Genomic DNA, 6000 nt, shown 5'->3' with positions numbered 1-6000 from the left:
AACAAAAAAAAAACCCAGTAAATATACCATAGAAAAAGTTAAAACTCAAAGTAATCCCCTTTAGAAACAGGCCATATACAATGTTAAAATTTAAACTCTCATTGTGTAGATCTGGCATTATTACCTTAGTTTGAACTAGAAATGCATTGTTTATTCTATGACATCATCAAGAAACAAAAACAAAAATAACTTGCAAGAGAATCCTAGGCACCCTTGGTACCAGTAGATTAGGCTTGATATTAAAGAAGAAAGTACCCTCAGATATATATGTATATGTGACCCGAATAGAAAAGCAAATTAAAGAAATCCATGTTTCTCACCAACCATTGTAGCTGTGAATGTAAAGCCAAGTTCTCAGGAGCTCATAGTTTTAGACAGAAGCTATGCTGGAAAGGAAACTCATGAGGCAGCAGAAGAAACAGGGCATATGAATCAGTGTTCGTTGGTCTGAAAGCATATGACTCTCCTGAGCAGTGCCTATGACATTTTATGTATAGTGTCTAGTTAGAAAAGTAGGCGCCTGAGCACCAGTTGCTTGATGCCCAAGAGAGCCTAAGATCAAAATTTCGAGAGAGAAAAAGTTTAGGAGAAAAAAAGGCTTTTAAAATGTTTTTTGTTTGTCAGAAGGGCAAGCTGCCTGAAATTCTTTAAATGCTCCAGCAAAGTTGCCCAGCTGGTTTAGGCTAGTTGGGCCAAAATGGGGAGAAAGGGTCCCCTAAAGGGTTCTTAGCTACATTTATAAGAGAATTTAAGAATGGGCCCAGATGGAAACTTTTATCATTTTATTAGAATGTTAAAGAAAAAATTCCCAGGGCAGGCAAGCTGGCAGTCTTGGCAGCTTCCTGGAGGGGGTGAATAGCAGGAAGGGAAAAAAAGCCTTGGGGTCATGCAGGTTTAGAGCCTGCATGGGACCCGGTCAGACACATGGTAGGCAGGGAGTAGAAAGCTTTAGTATGGGAGGGGGAGAGAGAGGAGAAGGATACAGAGCATTTGTATGTGTTGGATTGAACAGTGTCAGAAATCATCCTGAGTAAAGTGAGGAAGAAAGGCAGTGGAAGAGGATAAAGACAGGAAAAAGGATGGAAGACAGCAGAGCTTGCAGGCCCATGGCAAAGGAGGGGGTGAGATGCCGGTGGCGGGTGGCGAGTGGTGGGCGGGGGAACCGAGGTAGTGAACAAATGAAGCAGCTCCATCCTGGACAGCAGTGACAGAAACCAATGGGAAAGGAGATCAGAACAAGATGCAGGCAAGGCACAGTGTGTTCCCTAGTAAGAAGAACCAGAAAGAGGTGAAAGCAAACCAGAGAGCTGGGGAGAGGAGGAGGGAGAAAAGAAGGGTGGGAGTGTACCTGAAAGCCAAATTGGTGGCATTGGAGAAGTCCAGGCAGGTCCCTTGAAGTAAGAACTGGGTTTTGGCACCATCTGATAGATAAAGTAGCCTATGGATGAATCTGGTTGATCAGGAGAAAGCACCAGGACACAGATAAAAAACTCCATCGGAATAGAGTTTATTAGCAAAGGAACACGTGGGACAGATTCCCTTCTGGGAAGGGAAAATATCTGTCCAGGTCGTGATCTGGGGTCTTTTTAACAGGGGAGACTTCTGCTTCTTGCGGAAGGTGGGAAGATATTATTTTTTAAAGTTGGGCTGGGGGAAATGGGAGAGCAGGACTATTAAAACCTGTCTTCTTTAGAGATCAAAGGGGAAGCCTGCTGTGTTGGCCAAACAGTGGAGAAAAGTCTGCTTCTCTTGACTTCAAAGACCAGGGTGCTTATCAGCTTGGTTCCTTTTTCTCAGGAGCTTGAGAAGTCCTTGAGACCCTGTTGGTGAGGGGACGGGACTATCTAAACCTTAACAGGGACATAATGTTTTGGCTTTCCATTTTATTATTCTTTCATTGTGATTTTGGTATGTGAATTTCTTTTGTTGTTTATGATTCTGATATGGGAATTAAATTGAAGTATGTTTCTGTTTTGTATTATCTGGGTGCCTAGATCCTTTCTTTATTGGTTATGTAAAGCTGGTTGGTACAGAGATCAGGTTCTCTCAGGTTTAATTTGGAGGGAACTGATGGCTTCAGATCAACTATTCAGGAGTACTCATGGAAGCCCAATTCAGGTTCCGGTCAGGTACACTCAGGCTTCCTTCATCATGTGGATCTGGGTGCTCTTAGGTAGTCCCTCTCAGGTTGTCTGCTAGGATCTCAGCCTTAGCCTATCAAAGCCAGATCTGCCCTGGGGCCTTGGGAGGGGCCTCATGAAATCCCAGGTAGGGGGATGGGTATGGCACAATTAGGGGAAGCTCACCACCACGAGGAGGCAGGATCCAGGGGCTCTCAGGCAGTCCCCTGCATTCTCAGCCTCTATTAGAGAGAGGCCAGATGGAGGCCAGAACTCAGCACTCTCTGGCAGTCTGCTGAGATCAGAGCTGCTACACTGATGGAGGTCAGAACCCACCCTCCCACTCCTGTTTCTTATAGTAGGCTGGATTTGCTGTATCTGGTCTTTTGGGTTGACTTTATAATGTTATTTCTGGACTCTCAATAGAGTTTGGACTTGGATGTAAATGACTCGGGTGGCTAGTTAGCTATGTGTGTGTGTGTGTGTGTGTGTGTGTGTGTGTGTGTATGTGTATGTGTAGAGGTGTACATGTATGTGAAGGCCAGAGGTTGACACTATGTGTCTTCTCTATGGCTCTGCACCTTAATTTTGGAAGCAGGCTCTCTTATTGAACCTGGTGTTCACTGATTGGCTAAGCTGGTTGGTTAGTGAGCTCTAGGGATCTGTCTAACCCTTCCTCCTTCCACCAGTGCTGGGATTACAGACAAGCATTGCATGTGGCATTTTTACTCAGGTGCTAGGAATCCAAGCTTAGGTCCTCATGCTTGTGAGGCAGGCACTTTACTGACCAAGAGGACTGCAGCCCCTAGCTTTCTTTAACTCAGCTCACACGTCTGTTTGAATGTGAGGACAGAGGCAGTTTTAACTAGCGCTCAGTTGGTTCCCATTGCTACTGGAACACTGCCACACATTTAGTTGCTTGAAACAACATGAATTGAAGATTTCACAGTACTCTAGGTCAGAGTCAGCTGCAATGGAGCAGGTTCCCTTGCTGAGAACTCCTAAGAGCAAGGCTGAAATGAAGGGACAGGCAGGATAGAATTTCTTTCTGGATCCATCTACAGCTCCCTTCAGGCTGTTCACTGATTTTGTTTAGCCCTATGAGGTTAATTGTAGGACCGAGGTCCCCATTTGTTGGCTGGCTGCACCCATGGGTAATTCTTAGCTTCTAGAGGCCACTTGCATTCCCTAGCTAGTGGCCTCCTCCTAGACAGCTGGGACAAGGGCTCCTTATTTTAAAGTTGACTGATTAATATTAATATCCTAATTTTATCTGCTAAATCCTTTTTTGTTTTTGCAAAGTAAAATTTCACGGACATATACAGGGGGTAAAAATCAGAAGAATGAAGAGTGTGTGTGTCTTTTGTGATTTTTCCCTTGGGTCTATAGGGCTTTTTTTTTTTTTTTTTGTCTTTTTGAGACAGGGTCTCCCTGTAGCCCCAGCTGTCCTGGAACTCTCTATGTAGACCAGGCTGGTCTCAAACTCTCAGAGATCCATCTGCTTCTACCTCCCAAGTGCTAGGAAAAGGTGTGTGCCACCATGCCTGGCAAGGACTTTTAATTTCGATTTAAGGGCCTCTCCAGTTTCTAAGTGCTCTCTCATGTTCTGCAGAAGCATGCCTCCCTGATGGTGCCACCTCTTCTGTACAAATTCCATTCTGTTCTGTCATTTTCTGGATCTTTCTACTTGCAGCAGAACTTCGTCTTTTGTGTAGTGCCTTCCAGAACCACAATCTGCACTGAATCCCATCAGGAGCTGGCTGCTGGGTTCGCTGGACTCAGGGTTTATTTTTCTAGTTATGCGTAATTACAAGTACAAATCATGCTGTTCCAGACCCCAGTTCATCTGCTCCTACTAAAATCAGTTATTGGAGCTGGTGGGAAAGAAATTGGGTCTATTTCAGGGATGAGGTCCAGAGAAGGTGGGGGTAGCTACTGCTCACCACCCTCACTGAAAGTGACCAACTTGGGGAACATGGAAGAACTTTTGTAGGTAGGAAAAGGAAGTATGGCCCCCACTTTCTTGTCCTTTGGGATCAAACCCCAAGGCCTTGCACACACTAGGTAAATATTCCACCATGGAGCTACATCCTTGGCTTTTTGTCTTTTTCTGCCCAGAACATCTGGATTAACCAACCTTGACCTCCTGGGGCTGGTTCCTGGGATTCTTTATTCACAGGCCAGATAGCCCCGGGATCAGCACTGGAAAACAACAGAGATCCTCTCCTCATCAAGGAGGAAGGTGAGGATAGACACCTGAGGTTGTCCTCTGATCCCCATGCCTGTGCTGTGTCACACACACACATCCACATTTACATACAGGAATACACACACATATCTGTATGCATAGTCCTGTCTGTCTGTCTGTCTGTCTGTCTGTCTGTCTCTCTCTCTCTCACACACACACACACACACAAATACATAAGAAGAAAGAAACCCACCAAAAATACTAGAAAACGCTATCACAGCAAAAGAATGGAAACGGCCGGGTGTGGTGGCGCAGGCCTTTAGTCCCAGCACTTGGGAGACAGAGGCAGGCAGATCTCTGTGAGTTCAAGGCCGGCCTGGTCTACATAGTGAGTTCCAGGCCAGCTGGGGCAACAGGGAGACCCTGTCTCATATGAAGATCTTTTTTTTTCCTGTCTTTTTGAGACAGGGTCTCTCTCTGTAGCTGGCCTGGAACTCATTATGTAGACCAGGCTGGCCTTGGACTCACAGAGATTCGCCTGCTTCTGCCTCCCAGTGCTGGAACTAAAGAAGTGGGCCACCACGCCCAGCTTATCTTTTTAATTAAAATTTTTTATTACATTTATTTAATGGGGAAACACAAGCTATGGTGTGCAGCATGTGGAGCTCAGAGGACAACTTGTGGGAGTTGGTTCTCTTTTCTACCACGTGGGACCTGGGGATTGAACTCAGGTCATCAGGCTTGGTGGCAAGGGTCTTTACACACCGAGTGCTGGGATTAAAGGTATGCGCCACCACACCCGGCACAGTCAGTGCTCTTAACCGCTGAGCTATCTCTCCAGACCCCCAGGAACAAGAATTTCTAAAAATTAAATAAAAGACTAGAGAGATGGCTCAGCGGTTAAGAGCACTGGCTGCTCTTGTAGAGGACCTGGGTTTGGTTCCCAGCACCCACATAGCAGCTAACAATCACTTGTGACTCCAGTTCCAGAGGATTCGATGAACTGACACACCGGCAAAACACTCATACACAAAAAAGAAAAAGAAAGGATGTGTCGTTACTTCCCTGCCCTCCTGCCCTCCCTTGTTCTGCCAGGTCTCCTCTGTGTCACTTGCAATATGATCGTGCCTATGAATTTAAGACATTGATCTTTGCCAATCCCTGTTCCCTGGGGAACAACTCTGCTGTCATGAGGTTCAGGCAGAGCAGGCTGCAGCTGGCATTCCAGTCACCTATGCTTAGGGCCCAGTCTGGAATACTTGGGAGGGATCCAAAACGATTTGGGATGCATAGTCAGATCCAGCACAGTGTGTGTTGCACTATAACAAGCCGTGGGAGAGCGAGGACTACTGGGTTTGAGTTTCTGCTTGCTGCTCTCTTAGGAAAGTCATTTGTGCAGCTCTGTAGACCATCCAGCACTTGGTGACTGTGGTCTTGTGTGTGGTACTTCTAAAAGGCTCTGAAAGAAATGTGTGACTAGAGGATGGTGGCTGAGGCAGGCAGCATGGTTTAGGACCAACGTTTTGCAGGGCTGTGGACATACTAGGTTCTTGTTACATGCTGGAGGGGAGAGTATGAGTGGTGGGTTAAGATTTGAAGGGCTGGACCCAGTGTAGCTGGAAGGGAGCTGGAAGGGAGCAGTGGGTGAGGAGCTGCTGGATCTGCTGGGGACGGGGTAGGTTAGGGGACAGG

At 46.3% G+C, this 6000-nt stretch overlaps 1 protein-coding gene across 9 annotated transcripts in view; it reads left to right on the top strand.

Annotated features, from left to right (window-relative positions):
• Kif17 (kinesin family member 17) overlaps positions 1-6000 on the top strand; it is a 71471-nt gene that overhangs the window by 59142 nt on the left and 6329 nt on the right. The gene's annotated exons all lie outside the window — the stretch shown is intronic.

This window comes from Nannospalax galili, unplaced genomic scaffold, assembly GCF_000622305.1.
Source record: "Nannospalax galili isolate Female #2095 unplaced genomic scaffold, S.galili_v1.0 scaffold2019, whole genome shotgun sequence".
NCBI classification, from domain to species: Eukaryota; Metazoa; Chordata; class Mammalia; order Rodentia; family Spalacidae; genus Nannospalax; species Nannospalax galili.
Note: the sequence above shows the minus strand (reverse complement) of the source record. Positions and strands in the feature narration are given on the sequence as shown.